General features: G+C 38.0%; 1 long non-coding RNA gene across 2 annotated transcripts in view; it reads right to left on the bottom strand.

The window, feature by feature from the left end:
* LOC308070082 overlaps positions 1-14,672 on the bottom strand; it is a 66,715-nt gene that overhangs the window by 19,964 nt on the left and 32,079 nt on the right. The window contains exons 2-3 of one of the 2 annotated variants that reach the window (XR_013930615.1): positions 10,170-10,214; positions 5,953-8,010 (exon numbers count right to left, since the gene is read on the bottom strand). This is a non-coding gene — a long non-coding RNA (uncharacterized lncRNA). Of the gene's footprint in view, positions 1-5,952; positions 8,011-10,169; positions 10,215-14,672 lie in introns of those variants that run through there. The other variant, XR_013930614.1, reaches the window with a different exon arrangement.

The following is a 14,672-nucleotide window of genomic DNA, read 5'->3' as shown; positions in this document are numbered from 1 at the left end:
CTTCTGTATTTTGTTATTGCTGTCAAGAAATAAAAATGAGCCAAAAATTTAGCAAATGCATTACACAACTCTCACTTCTGGACTAAAATCTTTACATTTCAATGTTAGCATGACATGTAAATAAGCAAAGTACTCCTTTATACTAGAAATCCTTTAACAGTTCATGTTGAAAGTTGAGTTAAAGCAACAAACCCCTCACATCCATCAGCCTGCTACAAGCGCCTTGCTACACTCACTGCAATACAGAGTTCATTACAGCGAAACGTATTGAATGCGTTACACTAAAATGTATTTGGTAAAAGCTTATTTAAGCTCGACAGCTAGATGATATGGGGTTGAATTGGCATATGATTCATGGCAAACATGCAACACTAAGTTAAGGTGAAAATGAAAGGATTTTTGAAAGCTTTTTTGAATCACGCAAGCTTATCAGTACCCACCTACAAACATATGCTTTCTTCCATATGATACAACGTATGCAAAATAACTTGGTGTTTTATGCTTTAAAAAGAATAGCATAAATTTATCTACAGTGTATCTTCATAAAGCCTGAAGGACAGATTTGGTCAAAGAAAGAGTTTCCGTGGAAGTAACCTGACCTTTTTGGTAACCCTTCCTGATTTTATGATTCCTTGGTACAAAATTGGTATATAGCTGATATATTCCTGATGCAGGAAAAGGCCTTTTGGCTGGTCTAGTAAATGTGTTTCACTTTAAAGCTATATCACCATCATTAAGGTATTAAAATCTTTACAGAGATCAGTATTAAGGGGTTATCTTCCTCAGTTACTTATCTTCTCAAACATCCACAGGTCATCAACAACTTTATAGATAATTGGTGAAATGCAAGTTCTTCCTGCTCAGAATGATAAGTAGCTGAAAAAAAATCCTCACTGGGCACAGCCTTACTGCTTTGTGCAAGTGTTTACTCCTTCAAGGGAAGTGTCATTGAAACAAGTGTATCAAACAGCTTTGTCTCTTAATCAGGTATTCTTCCCTTTTGCTGAGTAAGTGAAGTTCTTAAAATGCCCACATTCTCTTTCAGTTCATGAATTCATACACTTATGATGAAATAGTAGGAAAAAAAGTGATGTTTAATTCCAATGCAAACTTTTTACGATGAAGAAACTTAAAACGTATTTGGTCTACATCCAAAGTTAGACTGCACCCATCAAACCGTGCACGCACCCAACTTCCATGAAGCCACTATTCGTCCAAAGAATCTTTTTTCCTGAACCCTTGTATCTGATGTCAGGATGATGCTAAACCTTACTCATTTTGTATTCTCTTACCAAGAGGTGTGTGTTATCAGGAATGTAAAAAAAAGTCACACGCTTCCAGTCTGACACATGCCAATCACATATGAAGACAGGAGAAAATTCAGACTTGGCAGATTTCACAAGCCTACTTTCTGACCACGCCACATTCACTGCAAACTAAGCTTCACCTAAATCTTGTGGTCAGAACTTGATCAAAACTGAACATTCACATCTAAATTACGTCACAGATTTTGAGTTCAAACAGGTCATTTAGTGCACTTGATGCAATACAGTTAATTTAAGTCCACTGTTTCTTATGATCCAATTATTTATTGACATTCATCTAATCTAACAAAAAAGTTACACTGCTGTATAGTATACTGTTTCTGATTATTAAGTAAGTATATTTTTCACAAAAGTATATGATTACAGAACAAATATTTTTACTTTCTTTTAATTGCATTTGACACCACTGGCAGTTTCAATTCTGCAAGCTGAAGGAGAGGAAAAAGAAAGGACCCAATTAACTGCATCTCCCACCATAAGGCTAAAGACCATCTATTTGGAACGTACATGTATACTTTCCTCAAATCATGGGATAAATTATATATGCCCATATGTTTACCAGTCCTGTGGTCTTTGTTCCTAATAAAGCATACCGACGTGCCTGTACAGACCTGCAGGTCTGTGGTACCCTGACTATTTCTGGAATGCTTTTAATATATTGAAATTGTGTTTGCCTGTTTTCCTGCCTCTGATCCTGTGGCAGTTTAAAGTAACAGATCACAGTTGCCAGATCAGTGTTGTCACATGCAGTTACCTTAAGATTTCTTGGGCAAATGTTATCTTTTTGATGTTACCTTTTTGAGGTTGCAAAAACCTTTCCTACCAACATTTCAATTTGAGACCAATTCTCAAAATATCACCTACAAAGCAAAGTTCCTGCATTAAAATCTCTCAGGAAAGTCAACTTGGATACAAATAATTTAGCTTTCGTTCTGTGCCTTATCTTTGCCGAGCACTTTTACAGTTCAGTCATCTATCAGCTCTCCAGTCTGTCTGGCAGGACGTCCATTTCTGAGGTACTTGAAATGATTCAATTTAAATGATTTACTGTAGACTCTCATATCTTTAGCAAATTGTTTCTCAGAATATCTTTTGGCCAGACTTATTATACTTTAAAATTTAATTTGCAAGAGGAGCTGCTTTTTTTTTTTTCCGTTCTATTTTCTTTGGAGAAAACCTCGACTTTTGAAAGATTTCTCCTTGTTTCTAAGAGATTCCTTAGCTCTGCTATAAAATCCTACTTAGCTCTTGAAAATAAAAAGCAACAACAACAATGAAGTTGGAAGTCTTTGATAGACAGTATATATTTTATCCAACTTCCAATTCACAGTCTTTAAAGAGCTGCTTTACTACCTGCAAGCTTCAACTTCCTTACAACAAGCACCCTTACAACTACCAAAGGCAGAAGACTGGCATGGGAGCTTGGGAGCTGCAGCGTTCAGTTCTCTGGCTCAGTGAACTTTCAGTTCAGTCACATAAACATACTTATTGGAGAGCCAGGTAAGAACCAGCTTTGCTATCCCAGACCCCCTATTCCAACATACCAAAAGTGACATTGATGCTTTCTGAAGTCACCGCCTTCTGCAAGCTTGAGACTCGTATCAACAGGCTTCTTCCTTGAAAACACTAATGAAATTATCTCCTTCTGTACCTTCATGGTAGCAGGTTACTGCTCCAAACATCAAGAATATTTGTTCTATGCATTATAACCAGGATTGGAACTCTTGTGAGTTACAGTATGTTTCATATTTTATTTTATTTTTTTAAGAAACATATTCAAAGACTGCAAACAGAATGCAAACAAAGGATTTCATGGTAGTGGTGTTAAATGGTAACATTTGGGGGCTTGACTGCTTTAGCTTATTAGAAGAATTAACTAAAGGTACAACCTATGTCAAGTATAAAAGGTCTATTGCCATCCTTACAGTTAAAGTAATCACCACTCACTAATTTGTGTAGCTACACTAGTGCTCATCCAGAAACATGGATAAATTGAACTTAAAATTAAGAGAACTAATTACAGGTTGCTCCAATTCCTTGAACAGACAAGCTTCAAATGGAACCATTTGACACAAAACCCTACATATCTCTACATCAAGGTGTAGAGACTCCACAACAGCAGCCGCTGTCAACCACTGAAAACAATTCCCAAACATGGATCATAAAGAAGACAGACTCGGCACTTACACTGTTAGCAATTTTTTTTACCCCCAATCCCTGCCCTTCAACCAAGCTCTCCCCAGTATAAAGATGACAACACAAATCACGTTTCTTAGCACTCCTAGCTGATAACCAGCAGAGACTGTAGCGTTGGGAGGTCTCAGTTAACAGCAGAAACCCTTTAGAAGGAACACAATTAAGACAGCGTCAGCTGCAAATAACTTGGCTGTGTTAGGTTAATATGATGTCAAGGTACACAACTAAGCCAAATCTTAAAACTAGCTGCATATTTAACTGATTTTTTTCCTATGAAGAGTCACTGATCATTAGCAGACAGAAAAAAACCTCATATTACTACAACTGAACTGTTAAGAAGTAAATCCAGCTTCAACGGAGGGGAAACAAAAAGCTGTGTGTTTATTAAACTGAGTTCTAAAATATCAACATTGCTAAGGAGGTCATCGTTACTGAGTGAAGTTCAATGACTGAAGGAGAAAAAAAAAAAAATCGTAAATCCACAAGCTGTTGTTGCAAGTCAGTCAGTATTGAGCAGGAGATTCAAGGCTTGTAACTACTTTGGAAAAAACACAGGTTTTAAAACATTTATTCTTCATTCACGCCACTCAGCTGATGAGTAAAGCCAAACCAGAATAGGTTGGATAAACACCCAATAATCTCCACTGTAAAGTTAAAGTGATAAGCTGATACACATCTAGGTACATTTTTATTTTTCTTAATGCTTACAAAGATTCAGCACTTTTAAGCCATGAGGGACAGACTTACTCCTAAACTAAGAAGCAATTAAAAAATTTAAGTACAACATGGTAGGGATAGGGTGACACTTTTAAACCCATTTTGTTAATAGTTACAATGCTAGCAAAATAGAATGATTTTTCCTTTTAGAAACAATATTGAATTTTAAGCTAGATCTGTTCTCTTGTAGTTATAAGCTTACTGACTTAAAATATGCCAGTCTGCAATTCTGAATCAGCATTTTCAGCTTTAATTCCAGCATCACATAAAGAGCTGAAAATCTGATCACCATGTCACAAGCTACTGATTAATTATATCAACTCTTTTTTTCAGAGCTGTTCTTCATTATTTCATAATTAACAGGATTTGGTAACACAATCTGTACTACTAACTTTTAACAGCCTGATCATGTCAACTGGAAAAGGACAAGTTTTTTAGTTGGTGAACTCCAGAGCTCCAGTGCTTCTCTCACATGCTCAGCAGCACCCACTCCCTACAGTTCCTGCTGGACATACCCACCACGCTCCTCCAACCCCTGCTACAATCAGACACTTTACACAAATGCTGTCCTCTTCCTCCTCCTACCTCACATGACACCGCTTTATCACACAGACCGAGGAATTTGACATGAATAAGATACAGAAGCTTATCTGCTGCCAGCAAACTGTTTCCATGATAGGGGCATCGGAAAGGGAAAGGGAAAATGGCAAAAAGCAATCCAACACATTTCAACATGTTGCAGGCACTTGGGCCGAGGCGGGGGGAGGCAGCAACAGCAAGTCATTATTTTAATGTGATTAAAATAACGGCTTCAAAAGATATGCTGGCTGGAAAATCCTGAATGTCTTTTCCTTAAATCCGTAACAGACTTAACATCTACGGAAGTTCTGCACAAACCCAAGTATTAGCAGCACGCCTGAAGAAGCAGAATCTTTGCTTGAAGTGCCCTATTCAGATTTTTAAAGGCTGCATGATTTTGGATAAGCTCTCCTTACTACTATGGATCACTGAAGTAGCAGCAATTCTGAAAGTATCCTAGGGTAATGTTTTCCTGTTTTACTTTAAAAGCTTCCTCAGCTATTAAGCTCTCATCTTCCAGCTTTCCATCACAGCGAGAGAAGCAGTGCAAGTGCTCCAGCTTAATCTGCTCATGCCAAAGAAACTTTCGTTTTGGCTCTTTTGAGACAAGACAATCATCAGCCTAGTGCTGAGGATACAGAGAACCAGGTTCTACTTTGTAAGGGCAATCTACGTTGAGAATTACATGTTTTTAAAATAATAATTAAGAACACAATCAGCCACGCAACACATACACATCTGTAATAAAGCAACAGGAGCTACACACAAAGCAAGTGCTTTTTCAGGAGAAAGGCAACAACTGTAGGAACGTTGAACAGGATCTCTGTTTGTCTTTTTTTTTTTATATTCTCTTTGATTACTTTAGCTTGCACAATATGTTATCCCACATTGTATTTCATTTGTTTATGAGTATCTGGGCAAAGTTCCAGTGCTTTGATGCAACTGGTCACAGTGAACAGCTCAGTTCAGCATGAACACTACCACCAGCAGGGAAAGGTGGAGGAGATACAGCACCATTGTCACGTCCACTACAGGACAAAGTCGAGACCAGCCAAGCAAACAGGAACTGAGTTCCATGAAGTCTCTTCACCTCAACAGGAAAGAAAAAGTCTGACAAATGGAGGACTCTAGAAAAATATAATAATTGTCATGATTAATGCAATTATATTTTTCTAATCTGCATGAGAAAAACGCAGAGTACAGATACAGTATGAAAAAATATTACTGTCTGCAACTACAAATATTTAGCAAGAAGATCAAAGTCAAAGACTCAGGCTTTTCTGCATTGAAACTTCTCATGCTAGGAACAAAAAAAGCTTCAAACCAATTCACAATAGAGAATAAGGTATCAGATTACATGATTTTATGAAACATGCATGAGCCCAACTGTATGTTAAATTTTGGTTTGTTATTAGACTGCAAGACCAACTTCTTTTGACAAGTATTTACTGGAAACAGGCATTTAAGGCAGAAATACACTTGTATCACATATTCTGCTTCATCATTCATTTAGGATTGTCTAGAATCAATGACATTTGAAGAGTCCCACCAGTGTGACTGAAGTGGCACCAAATAAAAGAACAAACTGACCAAAATAAGAAGAAAGTTTATTTAAGACAGACCATGGGGCTCAGAGAGGACAATAAAGTTACATTTAACAGGAGGATTGCAGGCCTCTAGGATGCTGAAGTATGGTTCCACCAGGGCTGGTAACTGACAGATGACAGAGAATATAATCTATGTTTACATGAAATGCCATATATCCATGAGTAAACACTTATTAAACAGGTCCTCTTATCAAGCCTTGGAAGGGGTGTGCCTAAACAGATTTCAAGCCCATGTTTACCCCACTTCCTCCATTTTCAAGCCAATGTTTACCCCAGTTCCTCCTTGCTGGATGGGAAAGGTGAGGGATGGTAGGAAAATGGAGACAAATATGTTGAAAGATACACTGGGGAGAAGGGAAAAAAAGAAAAAAAAAAAAGAGGAAAAAAAGGCACTCAAGAGCATGCTTAAAAAGTCCCACAAACAACATCTAGCCTCTCTCTAGGCTTAGAAAATCCAGGGGCTGAAAAGCAACAAAACTACAGCAGCCTGTTTAGAAAAATGACCCTCAACAGCGCTACTGCAGTCATCCTGCAAAATAGATATGCCCCCATAACACGTGTGTGTGTTGGGACAGTAAGGACTGACACTAAGTAAGGTAGTTTGGGTCAACTTTGGTCAATTCTACATTGGTAATATGTAAAAATACTTCAGTAACCGTCCTACTCTGCCCTACCTTGACCTCTTTGTCAGTACTACATGCAAGGGGATTTTAAAAGTCTAATTTCCAGCAAAAAGAGTAAAGCTATCTGGGACACGGAATGCTTCATATCAGAGAAAGGCATTAAAAAAGCATTTTAAAAAAAAATCAACTTTACAAACTTGCTGAATCTTAAAGTAGAGTTTTATGAGATGGTTTCAGAAAATGGCCCCAACAGGTCCCTTGAATGTTTTAACAGTTCAAAGTCTGAGCCCCCCCTCACACAAACCATGTGGAACAACAGAAGCTGAAGGGAACGCAGCCTGCCCAGCAGCAAAGAGTCAACACCGAATTTCATTTAACCTGGTTAAATGGTTGGGGGTAATGCAGCCAGCCTCTCTACATTTCAGGGAGAGCTTGGGGTTTTGTTTTTGTTTGGGGAGAAGGATGTTTGGGATTTTTTGGTGTGCTTTTTTTTTTTTTTTTTTTTTTAAGAAAAATCAATTCAGGTAATATATTTAAACACAGATTTAGATTAATCTTCAACCTTACTGTATTTTTGTACCATTTGCTTTTAGACTATTGCTTAGACAGAGGAGGAAATAAAAATGCAGTCATTTTACCATATTCTCCCGTTATAATGCATGCACCAGATTGGAGTTATTGAATAAGCTCATAAACCCCCAGGTTACATTCTTTTTCATCTGCAGCCTTGCCTTTCAAGTGAGCACTACTCTTATTAAAAGGACCAGAGACTGTCCTCAGGCATACCCTGTCTTTGAAGATGAAGCCCCAGCTACATTTTATGGAAAAGACCACTCAGGTCTTACCTTCACTAAACTGCACAGCAGGTTTAAACAATTACGCAAGACAGTGGACTTCGATTCCAGGCTCCTCTTACTCAGTCTCAAGTTTTAAAAATAATATTTTCTTTCTGCTAGGGCAGTCCTGAAATAAATGTTCCAAACAGTGATGATCCAAAGGCATTAAAGAAAAAGTTACAGCTTAAACAGCGTGACACAGATTATGAATAAAGAAACCCTTCCCATATGGAAAAGTTTTAGAAATTTGACATTTCTTTTCAATATGTGTTAATCAGAAAGACAGTAGTGAATTCTGACTGCTTCAGAAGAGAATCAAAACTCTTGGGATATATTACACAAAAGAGCAATTGCAAAGAAGGAAGAACAATCTTATAGTTTCTTTTAAAACTTAACTATTAACAGTATTTTCTTAAATGGCTGGGAAAGTCTGCAGTTTGGAGCCAGCCACATGTTACTTATCAACGCTTCAAATGCAGGGTGAGTAAGAAAGGCCATGTCTGGTTCCTTTTGCAATAGGGGAAAATCTCTTTTGAAGTCTTTGAGGGACTGATGGGGGAGAAAGTGTCAGGAAAAGGGTATGACAGGTTTTGCACAGTGAGGGGCAAAAAAAACCTGAAGTAAAATCTCTTGTCTAAACTGGGCAAAGAGATAGAAACCTCTCCTTCAGCACTGGAGTCGTCAGATAAAAAGTCTGAGACTCTTGTATCTTTTTTCCAGCGACACATGAATTCCTTTTTCTGCTTTTTGCCAGCTTCTCATCTTACCAAAAGCCTGCAGGAGAGGCCAGTCCCGCACCGAAGGGGACACAGCCATGCTGGGGCTCCATGTACAGTAGTCAGTTTCCCAAGATCCCAGGAAAACAACTTGTATTTTAAACACCCCAAGCATCACAAAAGACTTCAATTTAAAGGTGGAAGTTATCATCTGAATGATCTTAAAGCAAAATTTAAAGGATCAAGAAATTATTCTGTTTCTTGAAACAAAAGGCATTCGATGAACATCACTGCCAATATCACTGTTTTGCTCTGGGACAGGATTTCTCTCCTGTATTTACTATTCTGCGCAAGTAACTAACCTAAAAAATTCCACATTGCCTGCAGCGTAATCATAATTATCCATCGGCAGGTTAAGAAGTCGACACATTTCGTTTTTACCAGCACTGTAAGTTGCTCTGCCCTTCTAAATTCCCATACTGTTGAAAACGCCAATCAAAACCAAAACTTGTTATTTTTCTCATCAATCACAAAAATAAATGCTTGATATAACTAGTCTCCAAAAGATGCATTAAAAGTAAAAATTTGAGAGGTTAATTCCATACCAACTGTATTCATAGCTGTAGCAAACTGCTTTTGCATGTATTGCATGAGCAACCTACACAGCAGAAGACATGCAAACTCAGCGTTAACTCAACAGGGCAGAAAGCTCCAGTTCACTACCCTCATTGCCCACAAGTAACAGTTTCATGCACTCTTTGTGGAAGGAAGAAGCTCAGCGCTGTTCAATTTGAAGTGCACAGAAGTATGCAGTAAACTTTTATTAATAAAAGCCACCATTTTTATATTTTGATAATGTGACAATGAATACTATCCCCTAGGATACATAATAATAAATACTATCCCCTGTGATACATTAGTCTCTGAAAGAAAATTTCCTTTAGCATGTCTGACCAGGAGGTCTGGTACCTACAAACAGTAATCCTGTTGCAGTTTCTGAACTCTAATGGTGAAAATAAATATTTTTTGTACAACCCTCAACCCTGTTTTGTTACCAAAACAGGGCTCTGAATTGCTTAGTGTCAGGCTACAAATAGGAAACAAACTGAACATAAATAACTTGCTGAGGTCTGCTAATTACTGTGATGATTGTCAAAGCTGCTAGTACCAAATTCACTCATCTTTGATGGTACTTATCAGCTGGTCATTGTACCCAGTTGTACAAATAGGTAATATCCACCTCACTGTGGCTGGAACTTTCAGGACGACTCTATATCCACACACATAAGAAATTTCATTACATATTTAGAGTAAATATTATGCACTATTACTCAGACTTACACACACACACACACACCAAAGCTATGTTACAGTTTCATCCCATGAAAGTATTTTGCACAACATTAATGAGATCAAAGTAATTGTGGATTTTTTTGTCTGTGCTTTTTAGTAAAACCACTTTAAAGTGGCAGTTTGCTGATTCAGTTCCCCTCCTCCTCTTTAAAATCATTACACTAAATGATGAGCAAGAGCACAGCCAAGAATTCAGACAGTAAAATATTTTAACTACCTTGAGTTTTTCCACAGTTCTCCTTGCTCTAGTAATGTAGTTGACCTGTAAAACAGAAGAAAGAGATTACTGATTCCTGGTAGGCTTTTCAATATTACTAGAATATACTGTAGACTTAAAACTTACAAAAGCATTAACACAACATTCAGTTTCTTGAAATCTTTTTCAGATTATTTAATGGAATTACATTTTACTTTGTTAATAAAACACGCTTTTCATATACAAAAAATCTCAAAAGGGAAGTCTCACTTAAGAGCGCCTAGTTGGGAACCTCATCATTTTGCCTCATGCACACTGGGGTACAAATCATAAGTAAAATCCAGTCTACCTACTGAATTTTTAAAATAGAGCATAACAGCCACAACCCACAGTTCCCTCTTCTAGCCCAGCAGAAGCTGAACTCTAGAGCAGCTGCTATGCTGCTGAGCAGGCAGGCTCTGGTCCAGTGGGGAGCCGGGGAAAGGAACACAATACCTCTCTTTGAAGGTTGACAACTGCTGGTGAGCAAAGTTCATAAGGAAACAACCGCCTTGCTCTGACCCTTTCCCACCACTGAGCAGCTATGGGTTTTCCTCTTGCCTTCATCTTCTAACATGAAAGTAAAATGAATAAATAAAGTAGCAATTGTTCTATCGTCTTTTGTCTTCTCAGTCTCTGAGCACAAGTTGTCTTCTATCAAACTTGACAAATCTATTTCTATCATCTTCCCTTTTCCCTCAACCACTCCTCCAAGGAAAAGCAGTTATTCCCTGGGGGCCAGGGGCCAGACTCTTTGATTTCATACATGCATACAAAACATATGTTACATTTTCTTTTCTAAGATCTATACATTGCAAATTAGACATTTTATGCATTGTGAAAACACTAAGCTCAGCCTACCATCAGGCACAGGCAGTACTTCTCACCAACTTGTTAACCCATTTTTACTTATCACATTGTAACAGCCCCTTTCAACCATCACCAGCTTTTTCCCTTTCAATCTCTCATGACTACAATACAGTATCCTCAAGCATTACTGTTTAGGTCTTCTTGGTATGTACAAATATTTCACCAGTTTCAACAATTCAGCAAGCTGGCTATCCCATTCCCTATCACCACTAAAAGCTGGATTATTCAATGTTCTGTATGAATTTCAGCAGTGAAGAATTGATTTCCAAAAAACTAATGTGTACAAAAAGCAGGCAAGTAGAAATACACAAAATTGCTGTAAGACATTATTCTCACAAGATACTCTGAAGCAAAAAACCAAAACTTCCATGAGAACCATGGTTAAAATAAGATGTTGCATGTGTGCACAAATTGCCTATTTCCCTGAATTACTTTGTTACAGAAGGTCAGTTCCTTGCTCACTTGAAATATATATGTTGCCATAAACATGGCATTATTTTCAGCAAGTTTGTATTTAGGAATGAACAATGTACTAATACAGGTAAACAGCCATAGAACTATTTCATCTACTTTCAGATCTGACAAGAATACAGATTTAGGAGACAGAACTGGCTCTAGCCAGGTGTTCTGCATGGGGCTTGGGCATATTTGCTTATTTTGCTGTCCTGCCAACTGCTCCCTGGCAGAGCATACAAAGTGATGGCAGTGACTGGGGAAAGAGGAGGAAATGTATTGGCATCAAAAAGTCGTGTTAGATCAGGAGCCCTCCACAAAGTCAGGAATTTAAACACTTTAACGTGACTGTTTATTCTTGGCATGAGTACGATTTATTTTTCATCTACTTCACACTGTTAGAGATAAGAGAATGCTATTTCTATGCAAGTTCCCGATACATTATTTTAAGCCTAGCCAGCACCCGCAAGAAATCCCATCTTGCAGGCTAGCAGCTATTGTTTCTAGAAGGTATTGGTAGACCACTCTTAGACACAAAAATTCAATATTCTTTCCAATTTTGACAGCTCTGGGTACAATAGCACTGGTTGGCAGAATGTAGAGGCACCCACTTATTATGGCGTTTAACACTACTTTATTTCCCCCGGAGCTGTACAGCACCGCTAGCTCCCATAGGGACCAGGGTACCCCCAGGCAAGCTACGGCCACCTTGCTTGGCTGTGTCCCCACCTCTGGGCACTGGAGACCCTACAGCTCTCAGCAAAAGAAGGGAGTGGGGGAAAGACCTGAAGCCAAGAACTGTAACACTCCAAACATCATAAAATTCTGAGAAGATTTTTTCCTGCCCTTTGTCACAAATGCTTTGCTACAACCCCTTTCTTCTTTACATCCCTTCTCACTAGTATCGCTCAACGCATTTTCACAAGCTCTTGCTCCCTCCCCAATTCAAAAATCTCATTGTCAAAGAAATCCCAACAAAAAAAACTTGACAATTGTGAAACTGCTATGTTTGGTGCCATGACCTAATTCACTCTGCTTAATTCATCGGGGTCTTTTCATCCCATTCTATCCACCCCTTGAGTGTAAGCAAGAAACTCTGACCTAGGCAGTGGCCAGCAGTTGTCTTCACTACACTTAACATTGTTTAGGCCATACTTTTAGCTCTTATTTAGTAATTAAATGCATCTATGGCCAAAATAAAAATCATACATCCAGTAACAAAGGATGCAGATCATACCAATACTGGGGAAAAAAATCTGAGAAGAAATAACAGTCGTGCAGTGAAGAACCAACTCAAAGGCAGATTAAGGAAAATATTAACTGGAAGACATTCTTGGATAAATAAATTAGGAAGAGAGATTGATTTTAACTGAAGACATGACAGCCGTAAGACAAATATTGAATATGAGCAGCTTCAAAAAAAGGAATACATCTGAATAAATGTATATGTCAGAAATCAGACATAGTATACAAATCCTAACATGATATTGAAAATGCAAGTACAAATTAAATGTTAAATGAGGGTTTCAGCCTGTAAGACAAAAGGATTTGTATTTCAGAGATAACATTTCTCTTCTTGAGTATTAAAGTGCCACTTGGTTATTTGAGAGCTAGCTCTCCCCCACTCAGAGAAGCAACATTTTAGAGCTGCATCCAGAAACTATGAGTAATCACAATGACAGACAGTCAAGGAACTGATGGGATATCCCAAAGAAACATGTCCTGGAATGAAAATATGATCATCTTCAACTACTCATATTATAATGACTGATCAGCATGTATAAGGAAAATACACTTCTGGTTTGAATCCAGATCTTAAGCATAAAAAGTAAAGCCCTAGTAAATATTTAAGAGAATTTTAAGTTCCAAACTGAAGAGCTGGCAACTAATATGTGTTGTTTTTTTTTTTTAACAAACAAAACCATCAAAAGATTGTGCAACTCTAAGAGTCCTTAAGGAAACAATTGGGAATTTTTCATAACATGGTATTTCCTTATACCACTGACCACAGAAATGCAAACAGTTCCACCAAACAGAGATTTCTTCATTGGAAACAGCTGACAATCTAACCATGTTTCCATCTTTTCCACTCTCAGTGCTCAGCATACAAAATAGATGATATAATGGGATACAGAAGTGCCGTACCAGGGCCACAGGATATCTGTACTACAACTCAGCACCTGAAAGGCTTTACAAGAATATATTTCCTGAGGGAGAGAGAGCAAACTTATGTTTAATTAATCGAGCATCTTTGTCTAATATATTTTTCTGCTGAGATTTCTACTACTTTGTTGATTTCCCCAAAATGCTGTCAGGATCCTTATCAACTAGAAACAGACCCCTAGCCCCAACCATAACTCATATCAGTCACAAGACTCAGTTCTGCAACATTCCCTTCCTGACAGTAAGGCAGGTGATGCTAGTGAGGAGCACTGGCACAAAACCATGGGTTGTTACTCAACTTGTCAGGTGGAAAAAAAAGGTAGTACTACTGGTAGTATACCCTTCGTACCTTATACAATATACCCCATGTTAGTCTAACGAATAGATCTCACCAGTTTCTCCATTTGGGATTATTATTTGAGCAATGCCAACCACCACTGACTACCTCCAAAGCAAGCTGGAAATGTTGGTGTAATGTGATGGGCAATAGCACTCTTGGCACTCTCAGACTACCTTCACACCCTGCACGAGGAGACCAAGAATCAGAGATATCCCAAGGGAAAGGCAAGACAGGCCTTATAAAAGGGACTTCATTCTCTTGACAGCTAATTACCAAGTAACTATGATGAAGAAAGCAATTTACAATCTGTGCTGAGCTTCATGCTGTGAATAGAAAAAAAAAAAAAAAAAAAAAAAAGAATAAATGAACATAAGCAATGGTAAAACCAGAGAGTATTGTCAGAATTCAGGAAGGCACCAGGAATGCTAAAAGGTGCTAATCATAGGCACCCTGACAAACATCTGTCATTACAAATTTGCAACTCAATTAAGCCAAGATTTTAATCAGGGCTACAACTTTACTTAATTCTCTCCATTGCAGCTGAAGGAAAGCAAGGGGAATAAGTCATAAAAATAGAGCAAAACTGAAATGTGCTACAGAGACCAAATTGTTTTCAGAAGGAAAAAAACAAAACAAACAAAACCCATGACAGACAAAGC

Source organism: Falco punctatus (assembly GCF_963210335.1).
Source record: "Falco punctatus genome assembly, chromosome: 9".
Lineage (NCBI taxonomy): Eukaryota > Metazoa > Chordata > Aves > Falconiformes > Falconidae > Falco > Falco punctatus.
Note: the sequence above shows the minus strand (reverse complement) of the source record. Positions and strands in the feature narration are given on the sequence as shown.